At 36.5% G+C, this 19,331-nt stretch overlaps 1 protein-coding gene and 1 non-coding gene across 18 annotated transcripts in view; one reads left to right on the top strand and one right to left on the bottom strand.

Moving 5' to 3' along the window:
• Tenm4 (teneurin transmembrane protein 4) overlaps positions 1-19,331 on the top strand; it is a 2,854,999-nt gene that overhangs the window by 1,445,165 nt on the left and 1,390,503 nt on the right. The window lies entirely within an intron of this gene.
• Positions 10,458-10,651, bottom strand: LOC147828073 (small nucleolar RNA SNORA73 family). The gene has a single exon (XR_015451514.1). It is a non-coding gene; the product is annotated as a small nucleolar RNA SNORA73 family (small nucleolar RNA).

Raw genomic sequence — 19,331 nt, 5'->3', positions numbered from 1 at the left:
ATTAAACAGGCTGTCTTTTCTTCAACATATGTTATTGGCACCTTTGTCAATAATTGAGTGGCTCTAGTTATGTAGGTTTATTTCTGTGTCTCTATTCTATTTCATCCACCTACATATCAATTCTTGTTCCAGTACCATGTTCTTCTTGTTAATACAGGTTTGTGGACTATTTTTTAAATCAGATATTATGATGCCTCCAGCATAGCTCCATTTGCTCAAGATTGCTTGGCTATCTGGGATCCTTGGGCTTCCATACGAATTTAGGATTTTTTTCCGTTTCTGTGAAAAAAATATGATTAGTATTTTGATGAGGATTGCATTGAACCTGTAGATTGCTTTTGATAATATGGCCATTTGAACTATATTGATTCTGCAATTCAATAAACATAGGAAATATTTCCATTTTTAGTGTCTTTAATTCTTTCCTTCGGTGTATTATAATTTTATTGCACAGGTATTTCACCACGTTGGTTAGGTTTATTCCCAGATATTTTATTTTATTTTGATGGAGCTATTATGAAGAGAATTGTTTTCCTGGTTTTATCTTCAGCAGGTTTGTTATTGGTGTGTAGAAAAGCTACTGAATTTTATATTTTGCTATATTTGTTTATTAATCCTAGGAGCCTTTTGGTGGAGCCTTTAGATTCTTGTAAGTATAAAATTATATCAGCAGCAAACAGTGATAATTTGACTTCCACCTTTCCTATCTGTATCCCTTTTATTCCTTTTGCCTAAAATTTCAGGAGGAAATAAAATTGAATGCAAACAAAAATACTGTTTCAGGATATTCATCACAATACTTTTTATAAAAAGAAAAATTGAAAACAATTTAAATGACTACAAATAGATATTATATTAATTGACCAGATTATTTGTTAGCTTACTAAATCTCAATAATATCTACACAGATATTAAAAATCATATCACCAAAGATAATGATTTTAAATGTAATATGCTTTTATCTTAGCTAATCATTCTTAGCTATCTTTACATAAATTCTATTTTATGCTATAACATTTAATATCAGGACATGTGGCAGCTCTATGTATCTTTAAATGAAATAAACCCTGTTCAAAATCTACCTGCATGGATAGTGGTGAATTCAGATGAGCAAGTGACATCCACAGGATGCCCCAGTCTCATGAGTTGCCGCAGTCTGGGGAGATATTGGTTCACTGTACCATTTTAGTGATGTTTACTATCCAAGCCCATCTCTTTTTTTTCCAAAGCTTGTGATTTCAGGCACCAAATAGAGGGTATTTTACTGAATCTCTTAAAACCATAGCTCAGTGTGAATTCTCTCTTGCCCCTTTACACCACTGTCTCAGAGATCTGGACACATCCCTAAGTTCAATGAATCCAGGTTCCAAATCCTTAGTCCCAGGGCCTAAAATCTCCTTCTCAACCTCATGGCATCTTACTTGGTCCTCCAAGGGTAGGAGCTCATGCACATCTCCAGTCACTAGCTTCCATGACTTTCAAGTTTGAGAATTCTCAATATAGTCTTCCAAGCTAAATCTGAAATCCTAAAGCTACAAAACAAGCTACCAGTTTGTTGGAAATAGTGAAATGGGGAAAGGTGATGGGGAGAAGCTTATACCTAAAGATACATCATGCTTCATTTTTTCTTCTTGAAGAAAAGAAAATAGATGCTGCAATAGTTGTTTTCCTAATAACTCTCTCTTTAATCAGCTTCTTATAGCCTAGATTTCAGCAGCCAGATGACCTTGCAATGCTGCCAATCTTTTTGTCTTCGGCAGTACCTAAAGCAATGTACTTTTACCTTTCTCTTTCAGTTTTATTATCTATAAGGCAGAGATTCAAAATATGACCTAATAATATCTATACCTAAATGAGCTACCTTACATTGGGAGTTGCCCCTAGGGAACAGAGAGAGACAGAGGGTAGTATGTGGAAATCTTACTGGAAGCCTCAAGACTTACAGCTGTGGAGAGAAGAAGTTGTGAGGTTCTTTGAGCAGAGGGAGAAGTTGTACTGAACTGTAGCCACAGCAAAAACCACTCTATGAGGATACTGCCACTGAGACTAACATTCTGTGTATCTCAATATAGGGCAATGAGCTCCCCTTTATTCCCCAAGCAGATGAGTTACTAGGTACAAGTTGGCCTGAGGAGGGAGCAATACTTTTGGAGGGAATTCTTAACAGCTGAGGCAGTTATCAGTGAAGGATGACCGCTGAGCACTGCTTGCAAGACAACCTTTCCAGCATTTGGGAAATACATCCTTCAATCCTAAAGGGGTGCACTGGAAGGTACAACACTGAATCTACAACAGTAGCTAAACAAGATAACATTTGCAAGGGAAATAATGCCCAGGGTCTGGCACATGTTAAGAGCTCCATAAACATACTTGAACTTAAATAAGCTAAAATGTCAACAGAATTTAACTGAGGTAGGGACCTTGGCTCCTTGATGCATTTCTCTGTTTTACTGGGCTTTTAATCTCACAGTTATCTACTGGTCTATCTACCTTCCAACAATTACCTGGTAAAGGTATTGGGAGATATTATATTTGCTAGATAGTTCTATGGAGTGGGAGAGGAATTTACCACCCTACTCAGATTTCTTTATTCCACTTTATTCCCCGTGACCCATGTGCCCAAACATAACTTCCCGACATTCTATAGAATTTGGTGCTTCAGAACTGCCTCATGTGGGGCATGGAGGTGCACAAATGTAACCCAGCACTAGAGAGGCTAACGTACAATAATGATAAGTTTGAGACCAGCCTAGACTATGTACATATCAGGAGTCTGCCTCCAAAACAACTCATAATTGTCTATTCATTTAATGAGTAATGAAAATAGAAGTATGGGGTCAACTCATGCAATTTTTGCATACATTCCTTCCCCAAATTCATTTGGGAATTCATGTGTTTATTTATTCATGTATTCTTGTATTTATTCAACAATCATTTATAAAATTCATATTCTGCACCAAATATTTTTCTGCGGGCACAGCCACTACTGACAGTGGTAACTTCACTTCAGTTTATTATGTTGAGAGTTTGAGACATCTCTTGGGTAGAGAAATAAAGCTTAAATTATCTATGGGATAAAGCAGAGAGTTAGCTCAGTAAAGATGGTAGAAGGATCAGTAGCATTTTCCAACATGGGCAGAGGTACAAGTTTGGGAACGTCAGAATCTTCACTTAGGAGATTACAATTATAAAGGCTGTTATCTGAGTGAGTGAACATTGGATCAAAACTCTAGAGGGCTGGGGATTTAGCTCAGTGGTTCTGCTGCTGACCTCACAAGCACAAGGTTCCGAGTTTGATTCCCCATACCAAAAAAAAAAAAAAAACTCTAGAAAGTACATTTCTGTCCTACACTCATCCTAGGTTCAGCTTTTCATCTGTAAGACTAGTCTGTGCGGTGGTAACCCATCAAGTGCATTTTATCAAATATTAGACTGTGCCCTGTACAGCAGCTGTGGAATTCCGTACTGAAAATACTTTTCCTCTATAACCCTTGACCTTCCTCAGGTGGATAACATTGGTATAAATACATTTCTAAACTTCAAGCCACAGATCTAGAACAATGACCAACTGCCCAGTATTTCTGGGAGTTAACAGGTCCCATGTAAGGTGTAGGACATATCTTTTAGAAAGTTACCAATAAGAAAAATTTAAAATATCCAAAGGCATTTTGATGTACTAAAATGTATAGAACAAATGTGGAAATTGAATAACAAGACTAAACTTGAGTGTTCTGAGAGAGATAATAATAAGGAGTAATGAAGCCTGAGGGAAAAAAAAAAGTAGTATGCTACAGTGATATGATCAAAGGAGATTCTGTTAGTTATCTTTCCATTAATAGAATAAACACCTGTGATAACTTATAAAAAGAAAAGGTTTATTTTAATTCCCAGCCTTGGAGGTTTCAGTCCATGCCTGGTAGGGATGCCTGGTGGAGCAAACCATTCAAGTAATGCCTGGAAATGATGAGAACAAAAGAGAGAGAAAGAGGTGACAGGTGGAGTCTATTAGGGGCACATCTCCACTAACTGGAAGATCTCCCCCTAGGCCCCACCTCTTAGAGGTTCCACCATGTCCCCAAAGCACAAGACTGGGAACCAAGTCTTTAACATGTTGCCCTGTAAAGGACACTTCATATCTAAACAATAGCAGGGAACAATAAGACTTAAGGGAGAAACTGGTACCATGGATGGCTTTAGTGTACTGGCAGAGAGGGGAGAATATTTCAAATAAAACCAGACACGAACCAAAAAGGAAAAAACTTGCACAGCTTTTAAAAGTAATAGGGCACTTATGAGAAAACATATGTGAATAGTCATATAACCTTCACAACACAAAACACATTAGTTATTGTTATCCACATACTCCTCCTTGTTTGTGCAACAATATTTTAGTGTCTCTTTTCTGAGGAAACATAAAGAAAAACACGTCTCGTTTTTCTCGTGGACATATCAGTCAGCCTCTCTCTGATAACATGTCAGTGATCCTTCCTAAGCACTCTTGGCCTCTTCGGATTACAGTGTTGGCTTTCTTAAACATTAAATAACTGGAGGAGAACCACTGGTAGGGGTTGAATGATTTATCAGGATCAATAGCTTTGACTGACTCTGGGTAGATGCAGGGCACTTTCGATATTGAAAGGTCAGAATCTGTCAACTAGCAGGAAATTCTCCAGGCTCAAATAATTCATGTCAGGAGAGCACAAAATGTGGATTGCACAACCCAGGGGCCAGCCATCTTGAAACTTCAATCCCATGGTGTCTAAAATAACCACTAGATGGCACTGCTATTTCAAAATGGATTATCTTGGAAGGAATGGAAGTAGCCAAGAGGACCATCTCCGTTCCCTATCTTACAATGGTATACACAGTGCATGCAGACTGGATTCCAGTATCTGTTCTCTATCTCACATCCCATCAATTCTCTCATACAAAAAATGGAGAGAGTGACTACATTTATGTGGTTTTCTTGTGAGGATCACATTCACTAATGGATAGTAAGTTGTTTTCTACACTCTAAAGCATCGAACAAATATTAATTTGTTTAATTGTTGCCAATAAATGTAAATCAAGGGAGTATAAAGTTACAGAAATAGAGAGAGTGGCTGATACTAATCCCAACAGCTAAGTTTTATGTCAGTTAAGAAAGAGATCAATGACAAATTAAGATATTGAAAAACACCCTAAATGTCTATCTCAAAAGCCTAATTAACAAAAAAAGTAACACAAAGATACCTAAGGGAGCTTTGCTTAGTATCATATTATGTGTATTTATCTTTAAATAGTCTCAATTCTTAGGTACAAGTTTGTTCTCTAGCAAACATCATAAGAAAATCCATACATCCCTTATGTATTTCTAGTAAAATACGTTGAAAATGCAAAACTTACTGTATTATCTAGTAACTCCTATGTAACTTCTCATGAGATAAGTTTCCATTAGAATTTATATAAGACAAAAGATAAAGTTTTTGTCCTACTACATTTTACCAGATTTTGGAACATTATGTAACATATATCTCCTTGGGTACCAAGTGACTCAGAATTAATTTTAATGCTCATCCTGATCTTAACCCTCCTGGTAGCAGATGCTGGTGCTTCCTCTCTTTTCATGGCTTGAGTCTATTTCTTTCCCAGAAACTACAACATGTTTTAGACTTTTTTTGTGGTCTACCACAAATAATTTTGAATGACAAACACAGTGTGATGAAATATTTAACATATATTGAAATAGCTTTGATTTTTCAGTCCAGTTAAAATCACTATGGGTTCATTCAACAATTATTTGCCTTTTGCACAGTACCCCATGAAGTACTGAAAACAAAAGATATTCACAGCCTTCAGAAATTAATGTCATTGCTAAGTAAACTGGACCGTTTACTGGTAAATCACTTTGTGTGGCACTAATTTAATAAAAGGTGAGTTTGTTACAATTTAGTGTTGGGTAAGGATATAACAATAGACTTGGAAAGTTCCATGTGTTCTTAAGATGATTTAAGGTCAGGAAAATTTAGAGAACCAACAGGCAAAAGAATGTTGAGAAGATAGTCAGGAACCTACCTGATATCTAGGGAATGTCTATTAATCTGGCTTTATCAAAGAAAGGGTCTGTTGTGTAGTACTGTTTTGGCATTAAACTCTACAAACTGAAAGCTTGAATGTAAATCTAAAAATTACTACTTGTTGTACACATGTAACTGTTGTGTAAAAATCTAGCTCAATTGGGCAGCTCCTGGTGATTGATGATGTTCTAGGTGCAGCAACTACCTACAGAACTAATTGCTAACTTTTAAATACCCTCCGGCTGTTCTTTGGGCTCTCCAAATAGTTGAAAGCCCAGGTAATCAAGAAACAGCTATGTGCAGGTGACACAGCAAAACTCTGGGAAACTTTTGAATTTACCTTTGATGGAGCTCAAGTTAGATGAATATTGACCAGTAAAAAAATTCTTGTTTTTAATGGGATGTTAATGAATCATTCTTTATTCAACACATGGAGATGTTCAGATACCTGAAATATATATATATATGTATGTATACGTGAAATATATATGTATACATATATATATCCATAGCCTTTTTACCCCATAGAGTAAACATCTTTCATTCATCAACTATTTTTATGATATAGCTTTGAGTTACACTCTTCAGAGTCATCCTTGGATACCCATTACTCTCCTCAAAACATATTTCCATTGGTCTTTAATAAAATCTGTGTACTCTTGAATGTATAGAAGCCATATCTGATCTCAAAAGTTCAGCTGTAGATTGTTCACAGAAGACAGCAGGCCCATCCCTTCTATTATTCTAGTTGCTATTCATTAATTCACATTCATTCACTCAATATCTTTGTTCAGCATCTACTATGTGTGAGGCACATCATCAACAGACAGCTAACTGTCCCTCCTTCTGTAGAGCTTACAACCTAAAAGAAAGAAGAATACTGATAAAGTAGAATTGTGTACATAGTGGAAATTACATAAAGACTACTTTAAGTCTTATATAGTTTGGACGTGATCGTGGTGGGGCCATCTTGGAAAAATGAAACGTGGAAGAAAAGAGGCTATCATGTAGAGTTCTGGGAACAAATGAGAAAAAGGAGTTAGAATAGGAATTGGGATGATGATAGTGGTGGTGGTGGTGGTGGTGGGGACGATGATGATGATGATCATGACAACTATGTTAGTAAGACTGATGAAGAAGCTGAAGGATGAACAATATAACCAAAGAAGAAAAGGGGTGTGCAGTGGGAAAGTGGGAAGGAACCTGAAGCTTTTTAATCTGATAGCACAAAATAACCACTTTGTAACCAGCAACTCCTGTTTCTTTCACTCCACTCTTGGCTGACTTGAACTTATGACCAGATTGAAATGTGAAAAAGTTGAAATTGCATCTTTGTAGTAATTTTGAGTTTTGTCTTAATAATTTTTTTTCTTTAACTTGGGTAATGAATAGACCATACAAAATACTTCTTGGCCTCCCATCCCTTCCACTCCCCTTTTACCTACTGGGCCTGGTGTCTGTTGTCTTTCAGTTTCCCTTCTGTCTCCACCAAGCTCAGCTATACACAGTTAACTCCTTTAATCTTTTCTCACCCAGTTAGTCCCACTTTCTTAATCATTTTTGTTCCTTCTCTCACTATTCCCTTGAAAATTACTTTATCTCATGGTCAATTTATCACAGAGCCATTTAATTTTTACCAGGCACATAAACCCCAGAGTGAAAATTGCACTGAGAAGCACAATTGCAATTGCTGTAGCTCCTGCTTTTCTGAGTATATTTCTGGCTCTTTCCTTACGGAGTGGATTATATGTATATCTCAGACACTGAGCATAATTGGCACAATGTCTCTGTGCTCCTGGCCAGGCCATCTTGCCTATCTGATCTGGAGGTGGCAGTGGAACGGAAGCAGAGAGAGAAGTTGTGAAAAACAAACGTGGACTTTCTCATCAGATCCACCTAAGGTATGACCAGCTCAACTGTCTCAAATTGCAGGAGCTTCTGTACTTGGTTGCAGTTAAGAGAGTAGCTCTGGAGTCAGACTAGCAGGGCATAAATCTCTAGGCTCTCTCTATCTAACACTGTGACCTAGGCTGGGTGATTTACCTGCTCTCTGCTTTAGTTTTGGTTTTGAGAAATGAAGATAATGACTATGTCTCTGCAATAGAGCTGCAGTAAAGACACAGTGCTTAGGAAAGAGTCATGTAGGAGATAAGGGTTTGCTAAATGTTGGCATTATGTTCTGTAAAATGGGTACAATGTAACTTCAAAAGGTAGTTGTCATCACACACACATCTATGACATATAATCAACTGACTAATATAAAATTTCTTAGACATTCACTAAATCTTTTACTGTCCTACACATACTTGCTTTATGAATTTACCATGTAGAGTTAAACTTTAAAAATAATTTTAAAATAAAGTCATCAGTTAAGTAGTGGAAAACACAACTGACTATCAGTTTCTTGGAGGTATGATAGATTCTTACTCTTTGAAACAATGAAAGAAACCTCAAAGAAAAAAATTGACATATTTAATTACATCAAATTTTAAAATATATGCAAAATAAAAAACATACCTGAAATATAAGGAAAACAAAATATTAAGAAAAATATTTGTACAAAATATGTCAAAGAAAATTGTTGTAAAATTTAAACGAGATCAAATGAGACAAGACATGTGAAAACACATAGTCTCTAATAACTCCTAAAACTGTGCTGTTAAAAATTATGCTATAATTTATTAAGCAACTACTTCTTATCCATCAAGCACTGTCCTGGGTTTTACATTAATATAGCCCTGATGCTAGTCAGGGCCTCTCTGTGCATTAAGACACCCTAGTTCCATGGCTTTGGGGTAACCAAAGCCTTAATGTGAGAAATCCCTTTAAATGTGTATAATTCTCCACATATACCCTGAACAAGTTCTGGGCACCATAATTTTCTTGGAGGCTCTTTTTGTGCTGTTCACAACAAATTTAAGTCCTTCATTCTAAAATAATCTTAGTCTGTGTATATTATGAATGCAGGGACCTTATGAAGAATTTGAGGTCATCATTGGGTGACATAGGATGTCACTGCAAAGCCCTCTTTTCACCTCCTCAGTCCAGCACATTCCTCTTCCTTCTCCTTGTCTGCAACAAATGCTCACTCATGATGACTTTTCTTGTCTTCTCTTTGTCTAAAGACTTGAAGTTCACCTCAGGTGAGTTAATGATGGTAATTGCTGAACAAAGGGGGCCTCTTCCTAAGATAACTCCTACATTAACGTCTGAGAGAAATAAATTATCTCTATTTAATTATGTGTATTACTTCAGATACAGTACTCACAAAGGTCTTGTAAGGCATATACATTCTCATATTCGATGGAGGAAAATATAGAGACAGAAATGTAATCCTTACACAAAATTACACTGTCACTAGGTAACTCTGAGGTGTCCATAATAATTAAAGCAGTATATGTGTAAACAAATTAGAGAAAATATTTGTATCTCAATCAATTCTCATAATAAGGAAAGGAAATTCTAATCCTTTGTTTCTATTGATGCAATAGGACTGCTAGTTCTACTAACAACAATAGTAATAGTTTTAGTATCTAACATAAATTGAGGCACCACAGTGCACACTATTCTAGGTGATTTATGTATCATGTAATTTCTACAACAATAAGTCATATAAACATTATTATTATTTTCCAGAGCACTGAAGCCTGCAGAGATCCCTCAGATTATTAGCCCTAAGGCCTCTATATTAACACAGAATGAAAGACTCTCTAGAACTTGCAATGGAAAAATCTGCAAAACTCACATTACAGCAAGTCTCACTTTTACATTCTTTAAATGGAGGAATTTATTTTGTCTGAAAGTGAATAATACCAAGTATTAATGGCACTATTATAAAAAATTAATACACTTATGTGGTCAATATGCATGGATATTTGACCTCTTTTAAGATATAAAAATGTAATTTATAACCTTTGGCTTAGTATACTTCCAAGGCATTTATTGTGAATAGTTTTTTTTTAAATATAGAAGGAATATATAAACCGCATTATGCATTGTAGTTTAAATGTATGACAATTAAGTAAATAAATTATAGTACACCAATTCAATGGAATATGATGAAGCCATTAAAATTTCAGTTATAGACTATGTATTTGCATAGAAAATGTTTATCTATATTAAGTAATAAAAATCACTGAACAGGGCTGGGGGTATAGCTTAGTATTAAGGGCTTGCCTAGCATGTGCATGGCCCTGGGCTGGATCCCCAGTACTGAAATAAAAGATAAACCAAATCAATGAAGAGAGTACAACCAGCCATCTGCATCCATAGATTCTACATCCACATATTCAACAAATCACAGATCAATTTTTTTTCTTTTTTTCATTTTTTGAATGAAAATAAATACAAGATTAAACTCTTAAACTTTTTAGTTCCAATTAAAAGTTTTAGTTTACTAGCCATTGTTTCCTGCATGGTTTATCTCTTCAGTCATTCCCCAAAGGACTCTGAGGAGTGGGGATGTGCAGGTGCCCACACAAGGCCCAGCTTCTCCTCTGTATTATGCAAAAGGACTGTATATCATGGGGCAGAGCCCTGTGCTCCCTTACACCACCAGGACAGAGCCCTGGGAGAGTGACCTCCTGGGGTATCTGGGTTGGAAAATATTTTAAAAGTTTATATTGAATATATACAGACTTAATGTTATTTAGGTAGCATTTATATTCCATTAGGTATAAATAATGCCGACATGAATTAAAATTCACATAGATTATTCACAGATATTATGACATTATGAAAAGGGACTTGAGCACTATGGATCTTTGCATGCACGAGCATCCTGAAACCAATTCCTATAGATGCCATGGGGCAGCTGTGCGTGTGTGTGTGTGTGTGTGTGTGTGTGTGTATAAAACTGTTAAAATGCTATGCACTTATGGACAAAGAATTAATACATAATGTATGAAGTTAGATTAGTGGAAGATGTGCTTTCTAAAACATTTTATTTAAAATTAATCTGATATTATAATATCATTTATATGCTAAAAGAAAATCAGTGGACAATATGGGGAATCAAAAGGAGGCTGTCATATGTATGGCAACTGTTCCCAGAGAGGAGTCTGGCCTTGCAGAAGGATCCAATACCAAGCTAAAAGTCAGCCAAGGTGCCATGCACTTCCACAAACCAAGTTGTTTCTCCAGCTGTCTCTCTAGTTTTGGGTACCTTTTCACTTCTTTTCCACCAAAGGACATCCCATCCAACTATCTAGCTCCAGTTGTGACATGAACTCCCTGAAGTTTTTCAAACTGTTCAGGCAGAGAGTGACTCCTGCATCTCACTGGCACTAACACTCTGAACACGCTTATTCTATTCTCATAGTGAATAGCTCCTTCTGTGATGGTAGAGTCTCCGTGGCTATTTCAAACATATATATATTAAAATCTGGAATAGAAACTACATAAAGGAGAGAATGAATGCACTTTTATTTATTCCATGCCCTGACAAGTACCATGTATATAAACCATTCTCTCTCTCTCTCTCTCTCTATATATATATATATATCCATTATGTAAACATTCACTGCACCAAGAATCCTACAAAATATACTATTCAGTAATAGCACACTTACTTTTTTCCAGATAAAAATATACTAAGGGCAATTACCTATGTCAGTTCATATTGATTTAGTTTACCCTTCTAAATAGATCTGTAGTAGTTTATAGTAGTTCATTGTCTAGGTCCTAGACTATTTTCTGGGACTCTAGGAACTTAGTTATTTCACTAATTTTCCAAGACTCTAGGAGCATAATTATTTCACTAATTTTCTTTCAATGGTTATTGAATTAAATTATTTAATTATGTTCAACTAAATAATATTGTAAACAACACATATTTCTTTAATACAGTACATCTGTGGATATTCACAGCTGTATTTTATATATGTATGTATTATATGTACACACACACATATATATCCACATTTTTTTCTATTTCTTTTAGTATAAATATCTAGAAATAGAATTGCTGTGTCAATCAATACACATGCATACATTTTTGCACTTTTAAATACAACCCTATTGCCCACAGAAAGACTATACCAGTTAGAATTCCAATGAGATTACATTTAAATCCTTGATTTCCTGTGCCCTTGTCAGCATTGATTATCTTCATACTACATTCCAAGTGTTTGTTTATTTCTCTGTCTTCCTACTAGATTGGTTTTATAGAAGGCAAAGATATATATTTATCATCTTTTGATATCAATTAACTTTTTAATACATATAAACACAACTAATGTAAATCATCTGCTTCTGAAATTAATATGAATCTTTTAAAGAGCTAAATCTTGAATCAGCTGATATGTATTCCACCTTGTAAGGGAAGCACTGAGAGACATTACATCTGGGTGGACAGCAGCTTGAATCTGGATTCTGTTCCCTATTCACTATATCTTGAGAAAAAGTACATAACTTCTTTGAGCCCCAGTTTCTCTTTTTCATTACAGTGGGCATAGTATAGCATTAAGGAGAGAAAGAAAACTCTGTAAAATCTTGCTACTCAAAGTAAGGTATACAAAAGCACAACAGTAATTAGTTGCAGGGTGATTAAATATGCAGAATCTCAGGCTCTCCCAAGGAATACTGAATCACAAATGGTAGTTCAACAAGGTGATTCTTACTCAGTGTAAGATTTGAGAAGCAAGGATATAAAACATTCAGCATAGTATCAAACATATAAAAGACAATAAAATAACCAGTGATGATAATGATGTTATGTACATAATGTATCATATATTTTATAAGCTATAGTTGATGTAGTTTTTATTCACTATTTAATATCAGCTTTAAAATAACAACTCGAGTTTATGCAAAATGCTGCATTTCTTTAATGTATACACAAGTTCTATTTTAGAGTACATGCCTTGCACTGCAGTGGGATGAACATGATTTACACTTGGTGACTCATTTGGGAGATGGTTGGCACATGGGACTGGAGAACCAGAAAGGGCTAGAATGGAATCTTAGCTCTGCTGCTTATTAGGTGACAGCTTCCCAGCAAATTACTTAATACCCTTGAGCTCTTCTCTCTTCTCGGACTTTTCTGAGACTTTGCAGTTCACCTATACAATGCCATGAATGTAACTTAGCTTCATTCAGGGGTCAGGAATGGTATCTATTGACAGTTGCTATGTGATTCCTAAGTGTGTGAGTGTCCTAAATGCTTCAAGTGGCTATTTGATTTATTCCTCACACAATCTTATGAGTGAAATATGTGTTATAATTCCCATTTTATTGAAGAGTAAATCTCAGTGAGGTTAGGTAACATAAAGTCACACAATCTATAAGTAGCATAGCTGAGAATATAATTTCAGGGAGTCTGATGTCATAGCCTAATCATAATTTTCTGTTCTTTTTCCTTCTCATTTTATTTCTTTTTACCATGCTTCCTTCAGAAAGTGACACAAGGGCATCACTTATTTTTCTCTCCCACATGCCAATTATTATTTAATATCTTTAGGTAATTTTCTGTTTCTTCTGTAGTTTCCACTTTTCTTTTCTCTCTATGGAATTCATTCTTTTATCACCTGGTGATACCCAGGAGTTCTGTGTGGCTTTGTCAGTGACAAGACATGTATCAAAGACGATTGATCTGAGAAATTTTTTTTCCTTCATCATCTCATTATGGCAGGGCTTTCAATAGCTCCAAACCTTGTTCGCATGTGAGCCATAATAGTTAACACATATATCTAAGAAGTGCCAGGCATGGGCCTCAGGGCATAGCTCAGTTTAATGCATTTGCTAAGCATGTGTGAAGCTCTGAATTCAAACTGAGCACAGAAAATAAAAGTCCAAGCAGATGTAGGCTCTTGAATCATTATACCACTGGCTTCCCTCTTCACTCTCAACAGTTCTTGAGATCAGAAGGAAGTGATAGTATCATCTCTTACAAATGAACAAAGAGATTCGGAGAAATACATATGCTCCCCAACTTACAATTGTGTTACATCCTGGTAAGCCCATTGTAATTTTAAAGTATTGTAATTTGGAAATGCATTTAGTAGCACACCAGACACACCTATCAGTGTGGCTTAGCAACACAGTACACAGTAAAGCAGCCGTCACTGGGTTGACAGCAAGCTGGGCTCACTTCTGCAGCCCAGCCCTGCAAGAAAGTAACCTGTCTCCTGTTGCCAGCCTGGGAGATGATCAAAATTCAACATTTGGAATAAGATTTTTACTGAGTATGTATCACTTTCACATAATTATATAGTTGAGAAAATCTTAAATCAAATCATCATAAAGTGAGTAATGTATATGACTTGTCTGAGGTTCCAACCCTTTCCATATCCTGAACTGTGGTTAAATCTAGGTTAGCTGAATCAAGACAGGTAACTCAGAAAACCAGCTACAGAGAAAGCCCAGAAGGAGCTGGAATGGAAATGGAGTTTGCAAAGTTCCCAAGGAAAGAGATGCCCTGGCTTTTCCACTGGATTTGTTTTGTCTTTCTTGATTGCAGCATTAGGGTGTTTCCTCCCTACCAAGTGCATTCTGCCACTACCAGTTTGATCCTGCATCTGGAATCCTGGGACTCTGAATTTGCAATGCAAAATAATGTAATTGTGTTATTGTTTGTGTTTTTTCTATTCAATAGCTCTGCTGCCTTTCTTAACAATGCTGACCCTTCCCCTTCACACCTGTCCACTGAGGCAGTATTAAAAGAATAATTCTCTGCTGAGTCCACCAGCGTCCCTGTGCTGTGGTGTGCTGAGACTGTTGAAGACAGCATTTTTGTTTTCTAATTGTTCAGTCAATTGTCTCTTTCCCTCTTTCTAAAAATTGACTCTCCCCATTTTCCAGATCATGTAGCTTATAAATGCTTTTCATTTATCTTTGATTCTAGGCTCTAATTTGTTCCCAAAGTGCCAGCTGTCAGCATTTTGAGATTTAGTGTTCAATTTGAAACATTAGACTCTGCCTTTCTTTTCTACATATATATATATATATGGAAATGGATGTTCATTTAGAAAAATGTTATTTTTCAAAATTTACAAGATGTTTTTCTTATTTAATCACTGATTTTATTTTTAATGTAAAGTAAGCAGGAAAGATATTATCCTCAACATTAAAAGAAAATGGATAAAGGACCTGAAGTTCAGACAGATTACATGGCAGAAAGAAGCCGCCACTCTGCTAACTTCTTGCCTTTTTCTGCACTCTATAATGAGAAAAAAGGAAGCTAATGCCTAGAGTAGAATCCTTACTGCCTTTAGCTTCTGCATAAATCCTATACCTTCTCCACATACATTTATCAATCGGTTAGAAAAGATGTGATTAAAAAGTTATATTTCCCACACCAGAAAACAAAGTTAATACTGGGGTAATGTGAGTATCTGAATATTTGGCTTCAAGTTTGGCCAGTATGTGAATAGGACTCTCTTCAGTAGGAAAAAGTAAAGTCAAGTTGCTCAATGGCAATTGGTCGTGGAAATCTAAGGCTCAGCAGAGAGGCTTGGAAAAGAGTAGGCGGTGGGATGGCTCTGGCTGTGGGATAGCACATTACGTGCTATCTTCTCTTGAGTGACCAAATTTATTCATTGGTCCAAAGAGGTATTACCAGGATCTTCAGTTTTGTTTCTTTACATTGCTCCATAAAAATTGTACCATTCCAGGAAGTCTCAAAGGTATGTTTGTGATCTAAGGGAAAATGACATAAAGCAATTATCAGAGTTCCTAACTCCCCATGGATACTCCGTCAAAATTAAGAAGAGAAGAGTGAATTGGGCAAGATGGCAACCACTGACTCAAGCAGACCCAGTAACTACTGAGAACTGGCCCAAGCCCTGAAGTTTTAGATCAAGGGAGCTGGTTGGGTGGGTGGCAGAAATCAGGAGATCACAATTGAATGGCTCCTCTTCTCTGGATCTCAGGTTCCACCTGTCAAAAGTGAGGGACTGGATTCGGGGAACACTAGGGTTTGAATATCTAGTTACTCAGCCAGCACACACTCTACAGTAGATATCTCTGAGACCTCCGTGGAAGCAAACAATTTCAGTATTTCTTTTTTCTGTTAATAAGAAGTAAAGGGTCAGTATGACTCTATAAAGAGAGTTTCCCACCCTATGTAGGGAAAATGAAATATTAGAAGGCGTTACCATTGCAAAGAAGTAGATAACAAAGCAATTGGAACCAGCGACAGTGAGAAAGCACTAACCATAGATGAAATACGAGGCTTGTTTCTGAGACTCTGCAAGGAAATCGGAGAGCCTGTGGCAAAGGCCTAGGGAAGGCAGGACCTCAGCAACCATGTTCATGTTGGGGATGGAGAGACCACATACAGACACAAAATGCTCTCTGAATTCGGAAAACCAGAACCAGGCCACATACGAAGGCATAATGTTGGCCAAGGATGCCTTAGATTTTACCACTTCAGACAGGTTTATCTGTGCTTCCTGTGTAAAGACTGTATCCCTTCATAACGCCAATAGTTTCTTATCTGCCTGACTTTGCCCCCCAGTGGAATGTGAGTTGCTCTTGAGCAAAAATTTATTTCATTCCTATCAGGTGCAGTGATTGGCACAGAGTAGCCACTGAGTAAATGTTGGTGAAATGAGTGCATAAAATAGGAGATTTGAACATTGACCTCAGTCCAAAACAAGTTTTCTCAGGGAATTAGGTGTTTTGGAGGAGAATATTTGGAAAAATATTCTTGAACTAATCAACCTGAAATGTCTTTACTTCTGCAAGAAACTGTCCCATTTCCAAAGAGGTCTTAGAATAAGATGAACTTTGCAAAATAAACTTGGGAAGAAAAAAGCACAGAGCCAAAAATTAATTATTGCCACCAGGCCATTCCACTGCATTTAAAATATAAAAATATACAGTGATAGTAAAGAGTGTGTCTGGTTTTCCTATATTTCTTTGTTTATAGAAGAGGTATAATTTAGAGAGATTAAATAGTTTACTATCACAGAGCACAACAAACGGGTTAAGATTTTACCCAAATTAAATTCAGAGATGATTCTGTGTGTTATGCCTAAAGTCTCCAGCTTGATGAGGCACTCATTTTTCCATGCTCCTGGTATAAAAATTAATTAGAATCATGTCAGAAAAGGCTCGATGTCACATCCAACTCCACTGTTGAGGGTATGGAAGAGCTGTCATCTGCACATGGCTTGCTGGTTTTAAATTGGATCTTCATTGTGGATCTCTAACCACTGAGTCACAAGTCTATGGCCAGACTTCAGGGAACATCCCTCAGTGGAGCTCTGATGGTACAGAAGGGGAGTGCAATACTACTCCCATTTGATGGTGGGAAATAATGTATGTGGTGCTCTAAGATCTTAGTGGCCTAAAATTAAAAATACCTGGTGTTGACCTCCTGGGTTCTGTCTCCTTATCCAATATCATTAACATCAGTCCTCCCTTCAGAGCATCCCTGAGATTTCACAGATATTAAGCCAGGTGAAAGAGTACCTGCTGTGGAGCCACAATGTTCTAACTCAATCTTGACTCTGACTCTGATGCTTGCTCCTTGTGTGACCTTGGACAAATTGCTTAATATCTCTGAGGCTCAGTTTCCTCTTCCATGTGATGAGGGAACTAATACTTACCTCACTGAATTGCTGTGAGCATTAAATGAATCTGTGAATTAATTAACTTATTGTCCACCTTGTTCCAGAAAGGATTCAAGGTGCCTTACAAGGACACAATAATATAATTTAGGAATAGGAAAAAGAAATAAGAATAAGACAGGCAGGAATGGAAGTTAGTCCTTTATAATGGCTAAGAATAGGTGACCTGTTTTTCTCAAAGCTGTCCAGTAACCAAATTCAAAATGGAAACTTTGGCAGCAATATTGCTGACCATATTTAAGAGGTTATAACAGGCCCATGACTAAAAGAGGAGCGTGACTATGTTTAAGATATAGGACAAATTTCATTCTCTATATACAGTGGTACCTTAGTTCATGAACTTAAATTGTTTTATGATTTTGGGGAAGATGGCTAATTTTGTGTTGGCATGGGGAAAATCACTGCAGTTGTGTTTGTCACCCAGTATGGAGTTTGTGAATGGAAGAAAAATTTTGTTGAACACTTTTGTTTGAGAACCAAATTGCTTGTGAACTGAGGTATTCTTATACATATACATATATATACATATACATATATATATACATATATATATCTCCCAGGTTTCAGACACTACACTAAGTAATAAGAATCAGCATTGCAAAGGCAAACATGGTTCCTGCTTTCATGGAAGTTGAGCATGGTCATGAGGAAAACATATCAATAAGGTACATCACTTTCACAAATGGATCTTTGCCAAAAACCAAAAATCTATGTACTAAATGAAATTTCCACATGCCTCAGTTTGAACATATTACCTAGCACACAGAAAGTGTCTATAATTCATGCACTCATTTATTTATCGAACATATATTTATCTATGATTTCTATGTCTACATCTTTTATAGGCACTGAGGATATAAAGTACACAAAGTGATCAAAAATCCCTATCTACATTCTAGCTGAGATGAGAGATGATTAACACGATCCTTGAAAGAAATATATGACATATTTGATATTGATAAGAGTTTGAGGATAATATAGAAATAATGACTCAGGGAAAATTCATTGAGAAGTGACATTTGAGTCCAGGCTTGAAGGAAGAGAGAGGGGGAGCCATAAAGTTTTATAAGAGATGAAAATTCTGAGCAGAGAAAACAAGTGGGAGCCCAAAGGCTTGCAAGAGCTTGGTAGTGTCCACTTGGCAGGAGGAGGAACTTTTTCAATTGAAAGTAACAGAAACTTGACTTGAAACAGGTTTAGTAAAAGAGATTTACAGGAAGGAAACTTAGAGGGAATCACAGAATCTGAAGATGAAGTACAGGAAGGCAATCAACTCAGGAGCTCTGCAGTCACATTCTTATAGCTCTGCAGACAAAGGAAGTTGATATAACTTTCCCTGCCTGCTCTGGCATAGGTAATACCCAAGCACAGATTTCCCTGTGGCCACAGATGAGATATAACATGATTGTCTCAGCCAGAGTCATGCACCCAGCTCTGTGGTCTGTTTAACAAAATCTGTCATAGAAAGGAGGTTGACAAAAGAGAGCCTGCATCACAAAAACCATAGATACAAAAGTCCCATTCAAAGTAAATGACTCACCCTAAGAAATATTGTTCATAAACTTCAAAAGCAAAGTTTACATCCTCCTACTCCTTCAGAAATCATTAGTATCCTAGTTAATTCAATATATGAATGGACTCTTGGATGATTCTCTTTTACTAATTCCTAAAAGATGCTCTGTGGTTTCTCTCATCTAGACAG

This window comes from Heterocephalus glaber, unplaced genomic scaffold (genome assembly GCF_053883595.1).
Source record: "Heterocephalus glaber isolate CG9 unplaced genomic scaffold, H.glaber_assembly_v1.0 deba00001428, whole genome shotgun sequence".
NCBI classification, from domain to species: domain Eukaryota; kingdom Metazoa; phylum Chordata; class Mammalia; order Rodentia; family Bathyergidae; genus Heterocephalus; species Heterocephalus glaber.
This window is presented reverse-complemented; position numbering and strand designations above follow the sequence as displayed.